The sequence below is a fragment of the Panthera pardus genome, unplaced genomic scaffold (assembly GCF_024362965.1).
Source record: "Panthera pardus isolate Hobbes unplaced genomic scaffold, ASM2436296v1 HiC_scaffold_2, whole genome shotgun sequence".
NCBI lineage: Eukaryota > Metazoa > Chordata > Mammalia > Carnivora > Felidae > Panthera > Panthera pardus.
The window spans coordinates 24,415,747-24,441,169 of record NW_026526765.1 but is presented as its reverse complement, the minus strand read 5'-3'; the positions used below and the strand labels follow the sequence as shown (position 1 = coordinate 24,441,169).

The following is a 25,423-nucleotide window of genomic DNA, read 5'->3' as shown; positions in this document are numbered from 1 at the left end:
GATTTACTCTTATACCACAGAGTTCATACAGTTTGTTCTATGATGAAGATATTTGGCTTTGGTCTTCATTTTGGATAAATGCTGATTTCAACATTTAGCCCTTAGATCTTCAACTAAAATGTTTATATTGCTTATCTGTTGATACATATGTATATTGACTTAAATTAATATTCTTACACATAAATATGTATATTGAAATAGATCTTAAAAGGGAGCTATCAATCCTACTCTCTGAGAATTTAAAAATAGACAGTTGTGATGCTATTCATCCATTTGTTCATTCATTTCTTTCCCCTTTGGTTTCTCTTTTGTATTCAATAACATTCATATCCCATGATGATCACCAATAAAATAGAACCTTGCATCAGGAGATATAATGCAAATTGCAGACAATTCTCCATTCCTCTTTCTGCAGTTACCTAAAGATCATTTTGAATTTCGTGTGTTTAAGTGCTTTTCAAAAGAAATGTGCTTTTCTTTGATTACATCTTGAAAACGCTGGTGATAGCCACTCACCGTAAAATAGTATTTAACTTCTCATGTCAGTTAAGTGTCATTTTCTGATGAGAATTTTTATTTAACAGCATCATTCTATAGAGTAGCGTCTATAAGGACTGTTCCATTTTCCCACATCCCTATCCGTAGGGACAAAGGAACAGAGAGAAGTAAGCAACAACATACTTGTTTCTATGACCCCAAAATTAGTCTGAATTGGAAATTGTATTCCAAATACTCGAGATGGAATTGAACCTTGGCTTTTTATAAATTCCAAATGCTGCTGCAGGTTATTTAAAAACACTTCACTTTTGACTCATCACCTGCTGAACTCAGGAATTGGTTGAAGGATGACTTTTTATTTTCTATAGTCAGACAAAAATGTCAAGAATTTAGATATGTGCCCAATGAGAAATGTGCAAAATATTCTCTGAGTAGTATAAAAATAACAAATAATAATAAAAAAACCCCAACATTTATTAAGTAGTATTTCTACGGCAGGCACTGTAGTTATCTCCTGTATTCACTGTATTCATTGCAACAACTCTTCATGAGTTACATGATATTGCTATTTGACCATCACCATTATGCAGAAGAGGAAACTGCTTCTTTGTACCAGTTTATACAGTTACTTGAATGATAGATCTACGATATAGATTTATGTGACCTTAAAGCCAACTACCTATCTATCTTCTTCTACTGCTTCTCTTTAAATTGATAATATCCAGGAAACATGCCTGTTAATTTATTAAAAGCTAAAATGTTTTGAATCTAGTGGACACCATAAAGATAGGTTCAGTCCCCTAGTTTTATAATTGAGGATACTAAGTTATAGAGAATGTCAGCGATTTGAACAAAGTCCTGAACAAAGTTAACAAGGGGTTTTTAAACTGCAGTGCATAACATATTGTGCAAAACGTATTTATTTTATGTAATATTTTCTGCAATTCCATGTCTTCTTTACAGATCTTCCTTGACTTACGATAGGGTTATGTCCCAATAACCCATTGTAAGTTGAAAATATTGTAAGTTGAAAATGCATTTAATACAACTAACCTACCAAACATCATTGCTTAGCCTAGCTTCCACTAAACATGCTAAGAACACTTACTTTATAAAGCCGACAGCTGGGCAAAATAATCTAACACAAAGCCTACTTTATAATAAAGTGTTGAATATCCCATGTAATTTATTGAATACTATACAGAAAGTGAAAAACAGAAAGATTGTATAGGGATGGAAAGGATGTAAGCAAACAAGTTGTTTACCCTCATAATCACATGCCTGATGGGCAGCTGCTGCTTGCTGCCCTGGTCTCATCACCACATGTGCTAGCCCAGGAAAAGATCCAAATTCAAAATTCAAAGTGCAGTTTCTACTGAATGCATATTGCTCTAGTATCATCATAAAGTAAAAAAAAAAAATCATAGGTTAAACCATCATAAATTGGAGACCATCTCTATTTAATGGGATCTTATCAAAGTTGACATAGCTGCTCATTTTGTCTGCACATTGTTCCTCTTTCCATTCTTCTGGCCACAGTACTCCTTTCACTTTGAAGCTTGTCTCTTCTCTGTGAGTAGGGTTCTGGTTTATGTGGTTTAGTCATCAGTTTTCCAGCTCCTGCCAACACATGGGTGGGCATGTGACACATACCTAGCAGCCAAAACTCCGCTATTCTGGTCAGAGTAATGAGCCCAGAAATGGACACAAAACCCAACACAAGTAGATCCCAAAGGTTTGTATAAAGGCACCGGGAAATAAAGTTTCTCTCTTTATTCAGTAGTTCTCCAACTGAATTCATGCAAGTTTGAAGCTTTTTTCAGCCATTTCCTTCAATTCTTTAATAAGAAACAATAAGATCAACACACAGATAAGACACAGATAACAGTGCAAAAAAATGCGGAGAAATGAAGCAGATAAAAGAAACACTTGTGAACGCATACGTGCGCTTGCGCACACGCGCACGTACACACACACACACACACACACACACACACACAGATTCAGTAAACTCTAAAATAACTCCATCTCCTGGGTTTCCCATTTACTGGGGCTAATGAAATGCATTTTTGTTTAAACGAATTAGAATATTGACTTAAAATAAAATATTTGGATGTGGACTTTAAACTGATAAAGACAGATTGCATATTTTGTTTGTTTCTTTTTTTTTTCCTTTTGGAAAACTGTGGTACCCTATATGTTTTTATTTATTTTTAATTTTAATTCCAGTATATTTTGCTTATTTCTTAAACAATTTCTATCACTTTTCCTTTAAAGGCACTTTAGGAGGAAAGGGTAATGACAATGTTAAATTTATTGCATAGTATTGTTTACCTATTTACATCACTTATTTCATCTAGTAAGTTTTCTAAGATATTTTTCAAAAGTTAGTTTTCTTTAATGTATTTCATTTAATATTAAAATCAAGTGCCATGTGTGATTATAGAATTGAATTATTATCACATTGTTACATAGGAAACAATAGTTAAGTATAATAAATACAGTAATGAAATTTATTCAAGTAATATGAGATATTTAAATTTTATTTTTTAAGCTGTCACATAATTTTAGGAATATGTATTTGCCAACCCAAGTATACTTTGCTTTTTAAAAACAAAAGAGACAATTTCTGAACGTGTATTAAAGATTCACTGAAGTTTTATGTAGGTTTAATACTTAATACCATTTTTAACACTATCTTCAAAATTAAAAAAATGATAGAACTCTTTGTAAAATGGATCATTATACAAATACAAGTAGGTCAATATTTATATCAAGAAATATACGTGTAACAGAAAAATTTAGCATAATAAATATGTAAGGTTTAGATGGTTGTTTCATATTCTGATATTGCTAAAGGATGATGGCATTTTCTGAACATTACTTTCCATTATTGCTGGTTCATATGTCAATACTTGGGATCAAAGAGCATTAAATTAAGAGTGTTAATGGGTAATATAATCATTTATATTTATGGAGAATTTACTGTCTGTGTTAAGCATTCTACATGCTTTATCTTATTTATTGTTCAAAATCCCTGTAGTATAATATGGTTTGTTTCTCTGCCTTACAGTTAGAAGATGAGTTTACAGAGGATATATAACTTGACAGTGGTGGAGTCTGGTTTGCACTGAGGTCTAATGACCATGCTCTTAACTCCTAAACAGTATTGTAGCCCAAACATAATCTTTGCCTTTAGACCATGATAGATCCACGTTTTAATCACAACTTCTTGTCAGATTTAGAATAGAAAGAAGCAGCTATTTTCAATTCAAGCACTTTGCCTAATTAAAAAAAATTATTCTCTAATATTTGTATAGGTGCAAATGTACGTGATTGTGTAATGGTGAATACATATCCTTAATATACATGTTTAACATTTAAAAATGCATATCAAAGGGTTCATCTCTTGTATAAGAAATAAGAATTGTGACACTGGCCATTATAAGGTATTAAAAAATTCATGGCAACTTTTGAAAAAGGAGGAATGTTATTAACCTTGGTGTCTTGACCAAATTACAATTCGGGTAATTACATTTGTCTTCCCTAATCTCCTTTTCAACTTTCAATTGGGTAGTGTATTCTTAATGGATTTCATTACCAAGCTTCCCTTAGGATTTAAAATAGGACTTATCTTCCAAGACTGGGTTCACTCCAAATTTATGTTCTCTAACTTCAATTGATCTGTCACTGAAACTTCAGTGTGCGTGCATATGTCTTCAATTCATTCCTCTTTTTTTTTCCTGTTATTTGTTTTTTGTTTTTTACTTTTTCATTTGGCTTTTCCAAACCATTTCCATTCTCTTCAAGACCCAAACATACATTTCAGCTCAGCAATTATTTTTGAATGCCATGTATCCAACTACTTTCCTATTTGCTAAAATACTGAGACCAATTAAGTGTTGTTCTACTTTCCATGAACTTCCATAGCAGAAAACATTGCTCTTTTAACCCTTTGGAGATGAATTTACTGGCTACTTCACTGAAGAAGCTTAGTCATCCAGGGAGTATTTCTGTAGCCTGTCTCTTCCTTGTGAAAATATCTTTTTGTGACCACATCCTTGACTCATGAAAACTCCACCATATCATTCTGCCATTTCTTTTTTCCTCATTTCTTGTTGTTTTGAAGAAAGATATGTGCCTTTTTTCCTAAATGGCTCCCTTCACCTATGTTCTTGATCCCTCCTTTTGCCTTCTCTCACTCTTAATCACTTTCACTAACCATATTCCAAAAACATGCAAAACATCTTTTTTCTTATTAAGGGAAAAAAGCCCATTTCATGTTGGTTTCTCCAACCCTCAGGCAACTACACACTCCTCCCCCATTCTTTTATCACTATGTCCTTGGTTCCCATTTTTTCATTAATTCCCCACAATATGATTTCCGCTCCTGCCATTCTGTTAAAACTGTTCTTTGAAGAAACCAGCAAATTTCAAATTGCAAAATCAATACCTTTTTCTTAGCACTCAAAATTTGTATTTCTCTGTTGGCTTTAACATTGTTGACTGCCCCTTATTTATAAACTCTATGTACTTTGCACTTCCCATACATTTTTCTCATCTGATTTTCTCCTCCTGCCTTTGTGAATTCTTTGCTCTCTTGCTTGTTCTCTTCATTTGTCCAATGTTTTGCTGTTGGCCTTCTTTTCTTTCTGTAATTTCTTTATTAGTGATCAATTTAACTAGTTCAGCTGAGGGAGAAAGGAAAAAAAGGTAACAACATAGCATTTGTATACTTACTATATACTAGCCACTGGACTGAATACATAAATAATTTAATTTATTCACTAAAACAAAACCAGGGATATTGTTTATCAGCATTTTATAGGTAAAAAGATCAAAGTTGAATATGACCCAAACATATTTTAAAAAGTACCTCTTATATACCTAGCTTTGTATTTTTCTTGCTGAATTCAATTTATTCAGTGATCTCAGACTTAGTATTACTATCTCTAGTGGATAGTTGCAGTATTTCAGACAAAAGACGATGAGTAAGCTATCCATTGTTTCATAGTCAAATTTTATAGTAGGTTCATGATACAAATTCATGTATATCCAAATCTAAAGTTTATGTTCAGTCCTTTACAGCATTTTGCTTTGAAATGATTATTTTGTCATATACTTTCACTTATGAAATGTCTTTGGAATAGCCATTTCACTTTTCTGAATAAGCATTAGTCACATTTACATGGGCATCCTACTATCATTATATATTCCACACATGTAAATAGCTTAATCCTATTTTTTCTAAAAACACACTTTTCTATTTGATATCACTGACTTTCTTTTTCTTTCAAGGAGGGCATGCTTTTTATATCAACATTTGTGTTTCCATTTGCAGTTCTTAACCCTATAACTTCATTTAGGAACTCATGTGACCACATATCAGTGACACACAGGCCCAGAAAAGGAGTTGGGGGAAGAGTGAGCTAAGAATTATGGAATATTTACTTAATGGTTTAAAGATACACATCTGCATAATATATTGTGTCAAGTAGATGGGTGTGTCAAATTGATGTCCAATGATGCATACTAGTGTCTTACACATTAATAGATTGTCAGGGAATTTATTGCAGCCTGAATGGCTTAAATTTTCATTTCTAAGAGTCTTCATACTTTGCACAAAGAAACAGGGTGCTATGGACTGAATCATTTTCTCAGAATTCTTATGTTGAAGTCCTAACCCCCCATATGTCTATATCTGGACATAGTCTTTAAATGATAATTAAGGTTAAATGAGGCCATAAGGTCCTAACCTGACAGGACCATAGTCTTATAAGAACAGGAAGATTTCTATCCTCATTCCTCTTCCCCCACCACATGAGGAAATAGCAGATGGCCATCTTCAAGCCAGGAAGAGAGCATTGATCAGGACCTGACTAGGCTGGCACATACTGGCAGTACTGTGAATATATTTCATCTTCCTTATGATATCCTTAATAATATATTCTTTTTTTTTTTTTGTAAAATTTTTTTTCTTAATGTCTTTATTTATTTTTGACACAGAGAGAGACAGAGCATGAGCAGGGGAGGGGCAGAAAGAGAGGGAGACACAGAATCTGAAGCAGGCTCCAAGCTCCGAGGTGTCAGCACAGAGCCTCATGCAGGGCTCGATCTCACAGACCGTGAGAACATGACCTGAGCCGAAGTCGGACGCTTAACTGACTGAGCCACCCAGGCGCCCCAATAATATATTCTTTTATTTAGCTTACTTTATTGTAAGAATACAGTGTATAATACATATAACATAAAAAATATGTTAACCAGCTGTTTATGTTATTGATAAGGCTTCCAATCAATGGTAGGCTATTTATAGTTAAGTTTTGGGGGAGTCAAAAGTTTTGACCTTGCAGGGGATACTGCACCTAGCCACCCCCCCCCCCCCGCCCCCAGCATTGTCCAAGGGTCAGCTGTGTATCAAAACTCTCTGAATGAATTTTTAAAAGATACATGTATATATAGCGATCCTTTTATAGATTGAAATAAGCATTTTCATTTTATAGTTATTTACAGCTTTTTCTTGAAGTATATTTGAACCCGCATCATTCCCTTTGATGCTATATACAAATTTTCTTCAAGTTCTATTTGTGATTATCTAGACTTGTGGCAATGAGTAAAACAGGGAAGCAGGTCTCTGTGAGTGAGAAATTTCCCACAGAAAACTGTTACGCTTATCTCTCCTCAGAAAATAGGAATGAAATCATATTGAAGATATTTGTGTTCATTTTGAATTTGTTACAGTTTGAAAATTTTAGATGAGTCAGGAAGGAATAAATGTTTTGATTTTGAGGTAGTATTTAATTTCGTATCACTAATTATTTTCTAAAAATTGATCCAGTAAGTAAAACAAAACATTTCAATTTTTCTTTCTTTCTTTTGAAGGGGGTCCATTTATCGTCTACTATTACTCATAGGTTTCTAGTAAAATCGTGAATCGTTATTTATTTTGGTAATTGTCTGCCAGCCTTTCTTGAGTACAAGCTCCACCAGGGAAAGTGTCTTGGTGTGTTCTGTTCCCCCATGGAACAACTCATGGTCAGTGTCAACATGTACTGAATGAACAAATAAATGATTAGCTCCATTCTCCCTTGCCAAGGTCTAGGGAGAAATAAGCCCTGGCCAATGTGCTTGGAGAGGTAGAGAAATGAGAACGTCTGGTTCTGAAGATCCAAGAACTCATGAGAGGATAGAAGAGGAGAAATCGAAACTTGAGAAGACTTGTCACAGCCAGTGATTTCTGTGATACCTGCTTCTATTACACTGATTCTGTTATTATGAAAGTCCTTAGGAGTAAGCAGAAGATTAAAATACTGCAGGATGGAGTAAATTATGACCCCAAAAGGGTTAGCAATCCTTTATTCAAAATCATCAACATCCATCCCTAAGATTCTTAGAACAGAAAGGGAAAGGGGAATGTTTAACTGTTGCCTTGCCTCTTTTTATTGATTGCGGTATCAGCAACAACACCCCCCCCCCTTACCCCCCCTTACAGGGCTCTATCCTTTTTTAAAAGAGCTCCCTTGAGTTGAATGGTAAGTGAAATATAAGGAGGCAGAAGCTGGTCCTTACTTTCTGATTCTATTCCTAAAGCCTTTCTGCACTTTGTCCTTATAAAACATCAGCAGAGGGGACATATATTATTTCCCTGAAACTGAGCTGAGCTATGTTAAGGGATGTACACAAGTTTAGATGGCTTGGAAATTTGGTGGTGGGTCCACAAATCCCGAATCCTGACTTTACCATCTCTCCTGTATTCTTTTTTCAGATCTTTCTCATAACTTACTAATTCTTTGAGTTGGGTTCTATCCTTTCATTCACCCTGTATTCTTTTATTTATAAAAATAGTTGAACAGGGGATTTAATCATAGAATTTGGGAATCAGTGTTCCTGTGTTCAAATTTGGGTCTTCCATATGAAATATAGACATTGAGATAATTATTCAAGATCTCTGTCACTCTCTTTGTACATCTGTAAAATATGGATAATAATAGACCAGCAGACATTATTATTGTTTCAAGTCAGTTGTTTTAAATTTTATTCATATCTTTATCATTTTCTGTGTTCATTATTATCTCTTGAATATCTACTCTTCCTTCTCAGATCACTTTGCTTCTGTCTGAAGCATATACTGTAAAATTTATTTTGTTATGAATGTGCTGATGGCAACATTAGTCTTTATTTGCCTGTTCTTGTTCTTGAAATAAATTTTCACTGCTTACAGTATATTGAATTGAGAGATATTTTCTTTTAGCACATTGAAGATATGATGCCACTGTCTTCTGGTTTTCACTGTCACGTAGGTGAAGACAGCTGTCAGTTCAGTCATTGTACCATTAGAGCAAAACAGCTTCATTCTGCCTGCTCTTATGATCTCGTTTTTTGGATATTCTGTTTAACTATATGTATATGGGGATAGATATTTTTTTGTTTATCTTGCTTGAGCTTTGTTGGGCTTCTTGAATTAGTGGTTTTCTGATTTCATCAGTTCTGGAATTTTTTTAACATTATATTTTCAAATATCTTCTCTGTCATAGTCTCTTCTCTACTTCTAGAACTAATATTACATACTTTTTAAACCTTTTTACTTTGTTCTTCATTTATCAACATCTTTCTTATTTTATCTTTTTAATCTTTATTTTTTGTTGTACTCTTTCCTTATAGCATAATCTAGTTCAATAATTCCATACTTAATCTATGTAAAATTTTCCCACTGCTATCTCATTTCAGTTATTCAGATTTTAATTTCTAAAAGTTTTATTGAGATGTTTTTCAAATATCTTTGATTATTCTTTGTTGTTTATTGCTTGCTGTATATATTTCAAGCTTAGATTTTATGTCACTAAGCAAAATCACTAGTTATTTTAAAATCTCTGTGTGTAATCCAATTATCTAAAATTTTCTGGATAGGTTTCTTTTATCAGTTGCTGGCTTTTGTTCATGGTGCCTTATTTCCTTCTAAGTTAATTTTTTCTACTCTTCTTTCCAAGACACAGGGAAGGAGAAACATAGAGACAGGGAGAAAGATTGCAGTGTAATGGAGAGTTTTCCAGAGAGGATTTGGTTTTGGTTTTTAGGACTAGCGTGTCAATTGATGCAGCAGATCTTCATGGGGTCACGTGTGGTTTCAAATCCTTGGCAATATTCCTTATTCATACTCTCCTGCTTTGAGTCAACCTGGCTGTTTTTTACGTAATCCTTTGCAAGGACAGGAAGCAGATTTGATATGATCCACCTTGAGAGGGTGGATCTCAGATTATTGGATTATTGAAAGGATTATCTCCCAATGTATTCTTTGGGAATGAATCAAGACCATGAAATCGAAAGCTCATATCCATCAGATGTGCAAATACCTAAGGACAAAAGCAAGTAGCCTTGCCCCACTGACCCTCAAATTTAACGATAAATAGCCTACTATTGACTGGAAGCCTTACCAATAACATAAACAGTTGATTAATGGTTGATTAACAGTTGATTATATGTATATATATACATACATATGTATATATATAAAATACTGTATTCTTACAATCAGTTAAATAAAAGAATATGTTATTAAGAAAATCGTAAGGAAGGTAAAATACATTTACAGTATTGTACTATATTTATCAAAAACAATCTGCATATAAGTAGACCCACAGAGTTCAAACCCATGTTGTTCAAGGGACAATTATACACACACACACACACACACACACACATACGTGTACACATACATGTTTGGAAGATGTATTATTGTTTTGTGACTGCTGTAAAAAAATCACACAAACTGGGTCAATAAAACAAAATTTATTCTTTCACCATTCTGGAGGCCATATATCTAAAAACAAGATGTTAGAGGGACAGTACTCCTTCTAGAGGCGCTAGAGAAGAATCCTTCCTTGCCTCTTCCAAGTTCTCCTGGCTGTCAGTATTTCTTGACTTCCTTGGTTTGTGACCACATCACTCCAATCTCTGCCGGTTTTCACATTGCCTTTCTACAGGGTGTGTCTTTCCCTTTTCTGTCTATGTGTTTCTTTTTTTTTTTAATTTATTTTTATTTTTTGAGAGAGAATGTGAATGTGCCATCAAGCAGAGGAGGGGCAGAGGGAGAGGGGGAGAGGGGGAGAGGGAGGATAGAATGAGAGGCTTCAGGCTCAGGATGGAGCCTGGTGCTGGGCTGATCTCAGGACCATGAGATCATGACCTGAGTAGAAATTAAGAGTTGGACACTTAACCGACTGAACCACCCAGATGCCCCCTGTCTATGTGTATCTTATAAAGACACTTGTCATTGTATTTAGGGTTGTTACTGATGGGAGAGTCTGTGTTGTGTGAATGGAAGTCCTGGTTCTTGGATTCCTCACATAAGATTTATGTGAGGATCTGTGCTTCAATAAAGACAGCCAGAAAGAAGATAGCAAGCACAAAGCAGTTTATTAAGACATTACACTCTCTGGGTTCCTGGGTGGTGCAGTCGGTTGGGCATCTGACTTCAGTTCAGGTCAGGATCTCATGGTTCGTGAGTTAGAGCCCTGTGTCGGGCTCTGTGCTGACAGGTCAGAGCCTGGAGTCTGCTTCGGATTCTGTGTCTCCCTCTCTCTATGCCCCTCCCCCATTCTCTCTCTCTCTCTCTCTCTCTCTCTCTCAAAAGTAAAGATTAAAAAAAAAAGAAATCTAAAGACATTACACTCTCAAGGTGGGAGAGTGGGCAGGCCCAGAGATGGCCACCGCCCAAGCCTACAGGGCTCTTTTCTTTTTATGTGAGTAGGGTCTTAGGTCATGGACCTGGACAAGCACTGAGTGGTCCCTGATGGAGACTGCTTCTGATCATTTGGGGACTCCTCCCACTGGTCTGGAAGGGTTTTTTGACCCTACAAAGTTTGTACCTGAACTATCATGGCAACCTTCCTCCCTGGGGGGGAGGGGCTGAAACTGCAATGCAAATACATTATAATGAACCTAAGGGTCACCCTGGGGCAGAAGTTGAAGAGAAGAGTGCAAGTTTCACACCTGTGGCTCTTAGTCTGTCAGCCTAGGGTGTTAGAAGTCACAAAGCCAAGATGTTGAAAGCCACAAAGTCAGGATGTTGTACCCTCAGGCTTCTAAGGTGTAACCTATTTATCAATGCCTTTGCCTCCAGCTCAAGTCTAGCTAACTGCCTATTCTATCAGGCCTACCCAGATAATCCTGTAAAATCTTTTCATCCAGGTTCTTAATTTAATTACATCTGGAAAGATTCTTTTTCCAAAATAGCTAACATTAATAAAGTCTGTGATTAGCATCTGAGCATATCGTTTGGAGGTCTACTATTCAATCCATTAAAGGGGGCTTTGACTTTTATTTTGGTAATTGCATTTTTAATTTCAGTGGTTTTATAGCTTAAAATCTTTGCCATGGTTCCTAATTATGCTCTATCATATATGCAATGAAAATATTTAAGAAAGTAAAATACAGAATAACAATGCAATTTTATAAACTGTAACAGGCACCATCTGGAAATATTGGCTGAATTTTATATTTGGGGGGGATAATTGAGTTAATTTTGATGGAAACAGAAACATATCTTATGCTATCAACTTGATTTTCTTCACTCCTGCCATGAATCCCATTAGTTACTTAGACAACCTTCTGTTTCTGCATAAAATTAAATGTTACATAAAATATCAGTAAGAAGTAAAAGGTCAAAGTGATACCTTTTTTTTCTTTTTTTGTCACAAAGGACAAAAATAAAAGGAAAAGGTCTAGAAATATTGAAGCATTGATAAAAGAAAATAGGAATGAAAAAATAAAGATTTTTAATAAAAGAAAAAAGAAGCCTTTATGCAAAACAGCAGACATTAAACAAAAACATGATGTTGAAAAGGGATAAGGCATAAGTGAAATAGGTATTCGAAAACCTGATGAATATATAGGGCTGTATGTATCTCAGATTTGCTGGTATTTGCTGCTTCTATCCTGACATCCATGTTTCTGGCCTACCTGTCTCAGAGAATTCTGGGTCTTGGAAAACTCTTCTGCCACTCTGAATATTTCAAGCCTCTTCTCAACTCCAGGACAGTGATCTATTATATACCAATGGCAAGTCAAAATGGCCATTAGTAAGAATACAGAAGACCCTCTGACAACATTTACTTACCAGCTGCTACACTGTTCTAAGCTGATCATTTCCTTCACTCTTAAAACTTGCCTTTCAGTGCTGCACTGAGGCCCATTTTCCTCTCTAAGGAAGCTGTAACGCATTTGATTGAGCCTCCCTTTCTCTGAGAGTGACCAGTGTAGATTTATCTGTTTCCTCTCTTCTTTCCCCTGTGTAAGGTTGTACAACTTTTCTGCTCCAAGTACAAAACTGCACTTGGGTCCTTTGGTTCTCTCTGTTCTTGAACGATAAAGAAAGATATTACCTCGATTCAATAACAGATTAAAAACAGAAAAGCAAAAGCAAATTTGTTGACTTAAAAGTCATCATTTATCCATGTCCTTTTTTTATGTCTTTCAAAAGAGAAGGAAAGTTTTCTGGCAGAAGAAAATAGGTGATCCCAAGGGGATTTGGGGCATGTTTAATAAAACCAGCACTGTTTGATCTGTTGGCTTCTGCATAATTGAGAGGAAAAGCTTTGCTGTCAGTCTCATCCAGGTTTTATGATGGCTCCAAAATATCTTCATAAAAATCAACCTTTTAAAATTATATAGCCAAAGCCATTGCATCCTACTTCATTGTCTGTATTCAATAAAGGTTTAAAAGACAAATGAAAAGATCATTATTCAGTTTTCATTCTCACCTGAAATCATTTGCTGGGGGTAAAATCGGTCAATGTGACAGGGATGAGTTCTAACAGAGACTGACATTAACTCACTGTGAGGCCACTAAATCAGAAGTAACCAATCAATTGTATTCTGCATCTCGAGTTCGATTTTTCCAACTTATATGCTACATCTGATTGTCATTCTTTCCTTTGTAGTGAGTACTGGATTGGAATTTAGTAATAGAATATAAAATATTAGGTAATCTCTGAGTGGCCAGAGAAAGCTAGTGTAACTTGATATTCTATTTCTAGGATAATTTTTCCCCCCTGCCTGGGAGTTTAGGGAGTTTGGGACAAAGCATGTGAGAAGATGCTATAACCTTTGGAGGAAAAACCCAATCAAAATTTAAGGGGGTGTTATCTTGGGCTTGAAGCTCTTTGCAAATCTACTTTAAATATTTAGCTATTTTGTTAGGTAATAAGAGTATTACAGTTTTAATCTCTGCTGTGATTTAGAAAGGAATAAAGAAGTAGTGATCTGTTTACAGTACATATTAACTAAATGCATTCATTTGCATAATACCTCTTTAGGGATGGACTACATCATTCAGAGATTTCTATATGTGGAACTACAGGGATATTTTAGGCTTCAGTGACACTGAGGTCTTAACTTAAAGTCTATTAGATTAGCCCGACAACATTTCCTGATTAAAAATTCCCATTAGTGGTGAGACAGCTTCTGAGAAGCACTTTTCACCTTATGGTGCCAGCCACTGGGGAGAATAAATATTCTTGTTTGAAAGTGAATTCCATACAGAAAGGCATGTGGTTGTTTTTAGAGATATGAAAAGAAACAGTTTTTGATGTGGAGGAATTCAAATGTTCTGGAGGAAAAAAGTCCATCATGCAACTCCATGCTTTTTAAAATATTTGAATTCCAAAGTTTTAATTGAAAATCTGAAGGCAGTGATGTAAAAAAAAAAATGAATTCTGTGGCAGATTTCAATTTTGATACCTTCATTAAAAAACAAAAATTGTTGATAGCTGTTGATTGTAAACTCATAGTCTAGTAATTGTGTAGATATTGTGGTAGATTACCTTCCAGTTTCCAAATGTTTCTTTCCTTTCCCTGTGAAAACACCCTCCCCCTCCATAATCAGGCTTGGTCATATGATTTTTGTTAGTTTCCCTTATGAGAAGATTTTTTTTTCTATCCATTGACTGAAATCTTACCATGTGACTTGGTTTAGCCAACGAGTTGTGAGTAGCAGTGATGAATGTTCCTTTCAAGAAAAAAGTTTAAGAACCACCAGCAATCTGCCATATCTTTTTCTCTGCCATGGAAATGGCAATATCCTAGACTGTAGTAACTTTCCATCTAAAATGTAGCAGAACACAACTTAAATTTTACCTCATAAACAATAGTGTTCCTCATATGTATTACTTTCAATGCAATCAATACATGACTAGTACTGATCTCTCGACCTAATTCATTACTGTCCACTAGCCAAAGCATAGTACTTCCTTAAGGCCAGTGTTAACATATGGCCAAGGATGGTGACATTAGGGGACAGAGCAAGCATTTTGTATTTATTAAAGAATGGAGTTGCTTCCCATGCCTTCCTGACTGCTTTGAATTTTCAATTATTTATAATATATGTGTATTTACTTGATGTATTTGTTTAAAGTTTTGGCTCTTATTTATAGGCTATACCATATTAAAGTAAAGGCATTCATAGCATCTAAATTATGTTGCTCCAAAGTGAAATAAAAATGAAGAAAGTCTGCTATGAGGAAGAATTAGAATCAGTTATATTAGACAGAATGAGAAATGAGAATTGAAAGAGAATGTAAAATCAAAGAAAACAAGAAGGAAATAAGAAGGCCATGCGAAAAGAAAAAGGAAATGATTTTAGTCATTAGAATTTTCTAGTGATATGATTTTAAAACAATGGCCAAGTGTTCAGCAGATGCATAATTCTGAGAACATAAAGAAAAGAAGCTCAGAGAAATGCAAATTAAAAATATCTCAATGAATATGGAGACAATTGAGAAAATGAGAAAAAAACAAGAAACTACATTTCCCTCTCTCCCATTTAGGTCTACTCTTTCAAAGCAAGGTCTTTGAAAAATTTGAAGGTGATGTAAAATCTTTGAATGATTCTCTGTTCTCTGAAATCTTCAAATTATGCTTTCCAATGTTATGGAATTCAAGGTCTTTCCTAGAGAGGAAGTTGTAGTCATTCTGTAGCTTGGATAAGATAAAATTTCTGAAGACAACATTCATAGACATCTCTAAATAAGTGAAAACGAGCACATTCGTATTCATATTGTACTGTCATATTCTGCATTTTGTTTTTCTGCTTAGACAATATAGCCCATTTTACTTTGTCCATTTTGAGTAATCAAAAACATATTGCAATTCTCTCACCTCTGCTTCTGACTGTAATCTGCTGCCCTCCTACAAGTGTGGGATACGGAAAGTGAGAAATGAAGAAATATGTTGAAAAATATTAGCACCTTGACAAGGGGTGAACGTTTTAACTGGCATGGAACAGGCAGTGACCAGTCAAAATGGGATAGTGCACAAATTAACACTAAGAGCTGTATCAGCACTTATCAGTAGAAAATCAGTTCTGAACTTGTCAATAAGACCTCTGAGATGGAAACTGGCTTACTGAGAAGCTGAGAGAGTTCATCAATATGGCCACAAAGTTCTCATATAATTTGCTTTAACTTTTTCTTCTTATAATTCCAGAGTAAAAATATCTTTGTGTCCTTTCTCATAAGCTCACTTTCTCAGTTGAGTTAAAATAAGAACGAGTATGGAGTAGAACGAGTATAAATAAATAAAATCAGTCATTTATATGTTAGTGGGACTTCACATCTGAACTGGGTCTAGCTCATCTAGTAGTCCATTTCCAGGAATCTCAGAGGCCAGAAGAATGTCAGTAAGAGGAGGATTTGGCAACTTGTCTGAGTCAAAGCCAAAACCTAAGACTGTCCTTCTGAGGTCAAAGTGTTTTCATTCTCCTGGGAAGCAAAACATTGTTGTGGTTAAGAGCATGATCTATGCAAACTAGAGTGCTTGAATTTGAATCTGCCCATCTGTATGACCTTGCCAAGCTACTTAAATGTTCTGTATCTCAGTTTCCTCATCTGTAAAATGGGAAATATAGTATTATCTACTTCATAGTGTTTGGGCAAGAATTAACTAAATTAAATATGTAAACAATTTTTAGAAGTGCCTGGCACATACCAAGTACTACATACATGTGAGTTACTAATGTGTTAATGGTAAAGGTCTAGAGCTTTTTTTCCTCTGCGTTTTCCCCTGCAGTCTCTTGGCTCTGGCTTTAATGTCCATTCTTAGTTGTGATGAAAATATTCTCACCTGTAGATTGGCCATCTTCAACTCCTCTCACCAACTGTTCTTAGCCTGAGTTCTTCTAGCAACTAGGTGAAGGCAGAAAGCAAGCATATGTGCTATTTAACTCTCCTTCAGAAAAAGGAATTAGAGAGAGGACTCAGGGAGACATTTCAGGTCTTGGACATTCTGGGGACAAGAGAGTAAAAAATCCAGGTGAAGCTGGATATTATTAGAGTATATATGTATGCATTGCAGCCATTAAGATGAAAGTTAAATATCACATAGAATGAGGAAAATTATCAACAGCAGTGTTTATTTTAGAAACTACAAACTAAAATAGCATAAGAAAGCTGTAGAAACTTACATAAATTTTTTTAAAGTATTTTTTTTGTAAACTTCTTACATCTATTTTGATTATATCACGACTGAAAAGATTGTGTCGTGCTATAAATTGGTTAATAAGACAGATTTTCATGGTTGTTCAATTTCCGATTTATAACACACCTTTCATTAAATGACACTATTTACTACATTGGTCATTATTTTGCCAGGATGTTGCCAATTTCCATCCAAAAACACATAGCACCCAGAGTGACTTGTCCTGTTACTTCTTTTAGAGACTGGTTTCCCACTTTGGCAGGAAATATAGTCAAATCCATATGACACTAAAATATATTTCAAGAAAGCTATTTTTGAAAAGGGGAGGCATATGACTTAGTGAATTTTCCTTTCTCTCCGGGATGTCACTCCTTCTTCTCCTTACAAGTCTACGTTGCTGGTTATTTTTTATTTCTCTTTTTTGGATTCTTCTACTGCCCCTTTTAACATTGATGCTATTTTCAAATGTCCCCATTGTCACCTATTCTCTTAAACATACTTTCTCCATGTTGTTTTGTCCAACAATGCTTCCACTCTTGTTTTGTTAATAAAATAGACAGATGCTTTCTGAAGAACCATTCCAAAATATTTGAAATGTACCAAAATGACTTTGAGTCATTTCTATGGGCAACAGAATGTTGACCTTCATAATCCATAGCAATAGAGACCCAAATATTTGAGTAAAATTCTCACCCCTGAAATAGTATGAGGAAACTCAGTTGAATCTTGTTATAGAAAATTTTGGAAATATTTTTCCTATTATTGTTAAAAGTAGATTTTTAAAAAAATCGGTTATCAGTTTTCGATGAGTTATCCAATTGAGTAGGTTTATCTTAAAAACTTTTGTCTGTGAGTGATGGGATTTTTAAGGTATTTAAATTTTAGTGGCACCAGTGGCTATAGATATTTGAGATAAAAGAGACAAATGGAATTTTTTTTTTATAAAGAAAAAGAAAAATGCAAAGAACAGGGGATAGGAAGGGACAACTTTGTAGAATTTCTGAGAAAAGGCACAAGGCACTGTCAGAAGCTTCATGTTGTTTAGTAAAGTATTTCCTTGAAGTTGATGAAGCTATATGGGGGAATGTGTGAAAAGTAATTTGGAGAGAAAGGGGACACACAGCTTCTAATTGATCCAAAGTCTGTACAGACATATATGCTGTCCCTTAAATTATCTCTTAGTAACTAAGCAGGTTGAAGAGATAGAATCAATCATCAGAGAGAATGCTATGAGATGAGAGTCCAGAGAATAAACTTTCTCTGTCATCTACCCTGAGGTCCTAGACATGTTAGTTGTCCATGGGGATATGTTCTATGCAATAGTTCCAATGTGCTTTAGAAAGGCTATTATGCCTACAGTTTGGGGGATGTACTAAACTCAACAGTAGTTAAGAATGGTTTTAAATATATCCAATAATATCTAGGCATATGTTTCTTTCTATCATGATAAAAGCATGTGAATATTTGTACCACCATTTTTTCAACTTAAATAGGTTGTTTTGTTCTCGTGAAAGCAACCCAAGACCTTAACTAACTTACGTAAACATGGCTGACTCCACACAGGGAAACTTATTTACAAAATGGCCTGATTTTACAGGTGTGCTTCAATAAAGAAATATATATTAATAATGACAATGGAATAGAATGGGAAACGGAAATAAAATCCATGAAGATAAAAAAAGAAAACAGGGTTTTTCTGTCCTATTATAACAATACTTTCTTCATTCAAGTCATAATACTCCCTGCCCTCCTCATTGGCAACCAGTAAAATATGTACAATCTGAGGCACATAGGCAAGAAACTTCCAATGTAAACCAGCTGCAAATGCAATTTTGAGAATCACTGAGAAAGATCCAACCCCCTTCCATCATTAATCATTTAACAACTATGCAAATAACCATTTTCTTTATAAATACGAATCAGGAAGAGATTGAACAGATTTATATTTGTATATGCAGTCTATATACATATATGTACAAATTCAGTCACCTCATATGATATTAAAGCTTTCTAGGTACAAGTATTATATTCTCAAGAATAACGAAAACATAAGAATGTAAGTGTGATAAGATCTAACACCTGAAAGAGGAGATTTGGCACAAATGCAAATACCTAGGATACACTATAATATGTAGCTAACATAAGAAACTATAATTAATTGAGGGAGGTAGGGTTAGTAAAGGTTTTTGAGTCAATACTTAGCAGTGAAGGACATTTAGTTAAATACAATGACTGGCTAAATAATTCTAGGCAAAGGAATAATATAAATAAAGGCGTAATGGAAAATGGATGAATGAATATATGGAGAATTTTAGCTTTATTTATAGAAACTCAACACGATTGATCATGGTTAAGTAAGGAGAAAATAAGAATGGGTATGGGGTGCTGAGGAAAAGGCATGTACAGAGATGTTCTCCAGAAACATTAATATGCCTACTATGAGTTGAATGAGAGAGGAGAAGGTGAAATAGTGCTCCTAAGTTTTTGACCAGCTTTGTTGGAAAGAGAAAGATCTTTAACAGAAATCTTGGGAATTATTGAAGATATGGATTTGGAAATCATGTATACAGTAGTAACATCAGAAGCAATGGGAGGTAATCAGAGCATCATTTATGATAAAATTAACTGTCATTTGTTAAATTGTATTTATGTTCCACTTTGCTTTGTGCTTCACATGTTATTAATTCTCACAACCCCTGGAAACAGGTATTAACATTTGCATCCCTACCCCATTTACAGAGGTGGAAGTGGTGCTCACAAAACATAAATAACTCATTAAAATTTATTCAGTTCATAGGTGGTAGACTGGAGATTGAATAAATGTCTGTCTAGCCCAAGACTTGAATGCTTTTTGCTACCGCTGTGTGCTTCTCTCTCAGAGCAAATAGTTTAGCAAGATAAGGAAAAAGACAAAAACATGGGGATTCTCATAATTAAGTGGGATGCAGGAATTTAGATGGGATAGGGAGGAGGCAACTTAAAGCTAAGAACCTAGTAGGAGACATGAGAAAAAACCCACACATTTTGTTTCATTATTTCATGGGAGGAGGGAGAGAAGCTCCACTCTGCTTGAATGGAGTGAAGTGAATAATAGATATAGATAGAAATGTCAAGAGATATAGGTGAAGTGAGGGAAGATATAGTAATATGATTCATGAAAGCAGTCGTTCCTAAATGGCCTTAGATGTTTTCATAGAGCCGTTAGAAACCTGTTGAGGTATTGTCACTTTCAAAGACAGTTCTTTGGGGGGCACCTGGGTGGCTCAGTCTGTTAAGCATCCAACTCTTGATTTCAGCTTAGGTCATGATGTCACAGTCCATGCTGACAATGTGGAGCCTGCTTGGGATTCTATTTTCCTGTCTCTCTGTCCCTCCCCCACTCACAGGCTCTCATGCGCATGCTCTTTCTCTCTTTGTCTCTCTCAAAATAAATAAACATAAAAAAAAAGACAAAGATGGTTTTTGGTAATACAGATACCAATTTTAAAATTTCCTCATAGAAAAAAACAGAAAAAGACTACAAAACATATGGATAATATGATCTTGAAATCTTGATGGTGATTACATTTAAAAGCAGATAAACGATGAGCATTTTGCAATTTAAGTAGGTTGTTTTTGTTATTTTCCAGCAAGAAATCTAAGATTCTAAATAATTTATCCAAATAGAGATAGCAAGCTTATTTATAAAATGTACACAGCAAACTTATTTATAAAATGGTCGGTTTTGAAATGTGTGCACCAGTAACAACAGATAGGCACACACACAGTTTTTAAACTATAATAAATACATAAGTTTCAGTGATATTCCAAATATCCATGGTATTAGCAAAAGCTGAGCTGTGTTGAAATTATGGCTGATGTATAATCAGTTATACTCTTGCCTCGTCTTGCAAACTGATCTTGGAGAGTTTGAAGCCAGACAACAGATAGGATTATAACAATGGTAGCAACTATGTGGTTTTAGAGAAAGACTGAGGCTTGACCTGGCTTTGCTCTTTAGTAGCTAGTGACTGCAGGCACCCACTTAAATTCTCCATTGCTCAATAGATTCTTCTGTAAAATGGGAATGACAGTGCCAAGAATAGAATTGTGTGGTAGTATTTGTGAAAGTGCTTTGTAAATTGGGGATTATTTAAAAAATACTTTATAATATTAAAAAAATATATTAAAACAATTTTTTGTTACTGTCTCTACATAACGGTTTCTCTCTACTTTGTTTTTGTTGTTCTTTATGTAATCAAACCATGGTCTTAAAGCGAAAATTTGAAAAATAAGACCGGCTATAAAAGATCCTCTTTCATATTTTAATTTTATTTTTCTTATGTAGTAGCTAAAATGTCCACCAAAGGAAAAATGGGTCAGTTAGAGAACATAGATTTTTTATTAAAGCAATAATACATTATAGGAAAAAAAATCTTCAGGGTTATGGGATCATTTTTCATTGTCAATAGAATTTTAATTTAAGGGTTTTGTGTGTGTGCGTGTGTGTGCGTGTGTGTGTGTATGTGTGTGTTTCTTATTTTCTGAATCAGCTACTCAAACAGTAAGACTAAAGCTGACACATTACCCAAAGTTATAAATAAAGAGTATAATTTAGTGTGATTTTTCTTCTAAACTATTCATGAATTCTATAAAGTTTTTTTTTTTTTTTTAAATCACCCCAATCAATGTTTTCCTTATGTCAGGGAAAGAAAGAAGCCCTTGTAAAGTGCAGCTAGCATTTTACAATTTCCTTCTGCCTCCCTGACACTCGTGTGGCTGTTAATGTTGCTATTGAATGTTTCCCCCCCTGCGAAATGCAGAATCACGATGGGAAGTTTCATTGTTTGACTTTCTATAGCACCCTACTGAAGACAGTACACTTAATCATTGTATTTTGCAGATTAGATAAAGCTTCATCCTTGCTTTCTCTTTTCCTCCAGCAATTTAATATTGTAGTTGGCTTGCACACTTGTAATTAAAAAGTGACTTATGAAAGTGCACTGCGAACAAGGCACCCACACCCCTTAGCAACCAGTGCTGGTGACTAGTTGTAATAATAATACCATGTCAAAATAGTATGATTGTTCCAATGATTACACATGTTTTTCTTTCAAAAGGTGGATAAACATGCAGTTATGTTTGATATTCTAAGAAAAGTGGTAGTTGGAGCGGAAGGGTGAAAGAATGTTAATGTGCTCTGCAACTTTATGAAGAAAGGTCAGAAAGTATATCTTCCTATCCTTATGTCTTCATTTATCTCTTGGTGTGTGTCGCCATTTTGTTCACATGGCTTTTTAAGGTAAAGGACTTCTCTTAATAAATTTCATTTCCTATATTCTGTGGAACTTCACTAAACTCCACAGTAGGGATCCCTCCTAAATGAGGATCATATTCACAAATAGCAGGGCTGCCCTGACCTAGTCGGTATTGTTGGTTAGATGAAGTTGTTCTTCAGCGTGCTCAGTATTCCATATATGAGATTCTTAGCTTTGTGGACTTCTTCCACAGGCAGTAAAATTTCTTGCAGTCTCTTTATATCTCCTTGCCTTTCTCACTTTCATTTTATGGAATCACACATAAATAAAATTCATTCCAGCCTGGAAGTCATTATTATACAACTGTACCTCCGCCATGCATGGAATTGGATACGGAGGAGAACTGATGATAACAATGGGGAAACAAACATGTGAACAGCCACAAGACAATCAGAGGAGGGGAGGTCCTGACAGTTGAGGAATATATGGTTCTACTGGGGCCCAGAAAGGACGGGATTGGAATAAATTCATGTGAGTATCTTAACAAGTGTTTTCAAATTAAACTCTATTATTGTAATCAAAGTCCTTGGTAAACAACACCAAAAATTAATAGGTATGTCCAGTAAATTTTAGACGGCTTGGAAACCGAGGTTTCTACTCTGCTATGGAGTGTAGTGGTCAGTCAGAGCGCATGAAAAGAAGGCATGATGTGGAGTGTGAGTCCCAAGGACTAGGTCAGGAATCAGGACCAAGGACATGAGTTCTGACGTGCTTTCAGTTTATAGTTCTGCGGTTCAAACTGGACAGGTAGGTTTGCCCAAAGATACAAACAAGTTGGAAAATTTTAGAAATGGTCTATAAAAGTCTTTTCAATGTGGCAAAGTTTGGGTGATGGTAGTATTTAGATACTGAACTGGAACACCCTTCCGGAGTAAAAGGGTATGCTATTAGTAATTACACCAGACGAGTAGCAATAAACAGGAAATGACCCTGGGCAAATTGGGACAAAACCAAGGGCCCAATGTCAAGCTGTTTGACATTGGCTTTTCCACTGCCTTGTTTTACTCTCCTTTCTGCCTCCCCTCAGTGATGATAGAGGCCATTTCTACATCAGATATACCTCTGATCCCCCGGGGAGGCACAGAACAATGAGCTAGGGCTTGAGCAGCTGGCTGGTCTTTGCCTTTCCACTTCAGGAGATACTGCCCTCTGCTTCTCCACTTTGTCCTCAAGCATGGGATCTTCTACATTTTCCACAGTTGACCTAATAACAGCAATTCATGTTTTTATATTTAACTAACTATATTGAGCTGTAATTTGCTTACAATTAAATCTTGTGATTTTAAGTTCAAGGTTCTGTGAGTTTTGAGAAACACACACACCAACATATGTACACACCAGAAGATACAGAACATTTCCAACACCTCAAAAGCTTCACTCATCTTTACAGCCCCTGTCCTGTTTTCTAAAATTACACATTTACCCTTAAACAACACAGGTTTTGAACTGCATGGGTCCACTTATACACATATTGAAAAAAAATTTTTTTAATGTTTATTTATTTTCGAGAGAGAAAGAGAGACAGAGTGTGAACAGGGGAGGGGCAGAGAGAGGGGGAGACACAGAATCCAAAGCAGGCTCCAGGCTCCCAGCTGTCAGCTCAGAGCCCACTTTGGGGCTCGAAGTCACGAACTGTGAGATCATGACCTGAGCTGAAGTTGGATGCTTAACACTGAGTCACCCAGGTGCTCCCCCCGCCCCTTTTTTAATAAATACAGTACAGTACTATAAATGTATTTTATCTTCCTTATGATTTTCTTAACAGTTTCTTTTCTCTAGCTTGTATACTATTACAAGAATACACTAGGTAATGTACATAACACACAAAGTATTTGTTAATCTACTGTTTATGTTATTGGTAAGACTTTCAGCAGCAAGGTCTTAGTAAATTTTTTGGGGAGTCAAAGTTACGGGTGGATTTTCAACTGCATGTGGGGGCTTGGTGCTTGTAACCCCCATGTTGTTCAATGGTTAACTCTACATTAGTTTGCTATTCTATGCTTTAATATAAATGTACTCTTTTGACTTTTGACTTCTTTGTTCAGCAAAATGATTTTGGATTCATCTATGATATTGATCATATCAGTAATTCACTCCATATTATTTGCTCAGTAATACTCAATTGTATGGATGTATCACAATATTTATTCACTGGTGGTTAGACATTTGGTTTGTTTCTAGTTTTTGGATATCGTGAATAAAGTTATTATTAAGATTCATGCACAGGCCTTTATGTGGATATATGTTTTCATTTTTCTTGGTTAAATACTTTGAAAAGAGATTTTGGAGTTTTATTGTATAAGAAACTGCCAAATTGCTATCCAAAGTGGTTGACAATTTTATATTCTTTCTATCATAGTATGAAATTTTCTGTTATTCCAAAACCTCATCAACACTTTCTATCATCAGTCTTTAATTTTAGCCATTCTTGTAGCTGTGTAGTGGTATCTCACTGTGTTGTTTAAAAAAAAAAATTAACGTTTATTTATTATTGAGAGACAGACACAGAGCATGAGCAGGGGAGGGGCAGAGAGAGGAGGAGACACAGAATCTGAGGCAGGTTCCAGGCTCTGAGCTGTCAGCACAGAGCCCGACGTGGGGCTCGAACTCATAAACCATGAGATCATGACCTGAGCTGTAGTCGGACACTTAACTGACTGAGCCACTCAGGCGCCCCTCACTGTGTTTTAATTAACCTTTTTCTGACGACTAATGATGCTGAACATCTTTACATATGCTTATTTTATCTTCTTTTGCAAAGTCTGTTCCAGATCTTTATTCATTTTTCCAAAGTCTTTATTATAAGAGCTCCAAAAATACAGCAAGTTTTAAAGAACTTTACAGTTAATATGTGTATATATGCCACCTACAGCCAGTCATTACATTTCACTGCAAGTTTTAGAAATCATGTTCATCTAATCATCCTTCTATCTATCCATCAAGGAGTATTATTATTATTTTTATTCGAGAGTACGTTGTTTCCCCCAATACCTGAATATGAAATTCATTAACTGTATTGTAATATGTTCACAGTTTTGATGTGACTTTTGCAAGAAAAATGCATATACTTATATGACACACCCATATAAATACATAGATTTTTACCTTCATCCTAGAATATTCCTTCATGCCATTTTCCAGTCATTTCCAACTGCAAT

General features: G+C 35.2%; 1 pseudogene; it reads right to left on the bottom strand.

Moving 5' to 3' along the window:
* LOC109267661 (histone-lysine N-methyltransferase SETD2-like) overlaps positions 1-25,423 on the bottom strand; it is a 73,861-nt pseudogene that overhangs the window by 5,808 nt on the left and 42,630 nt on the right.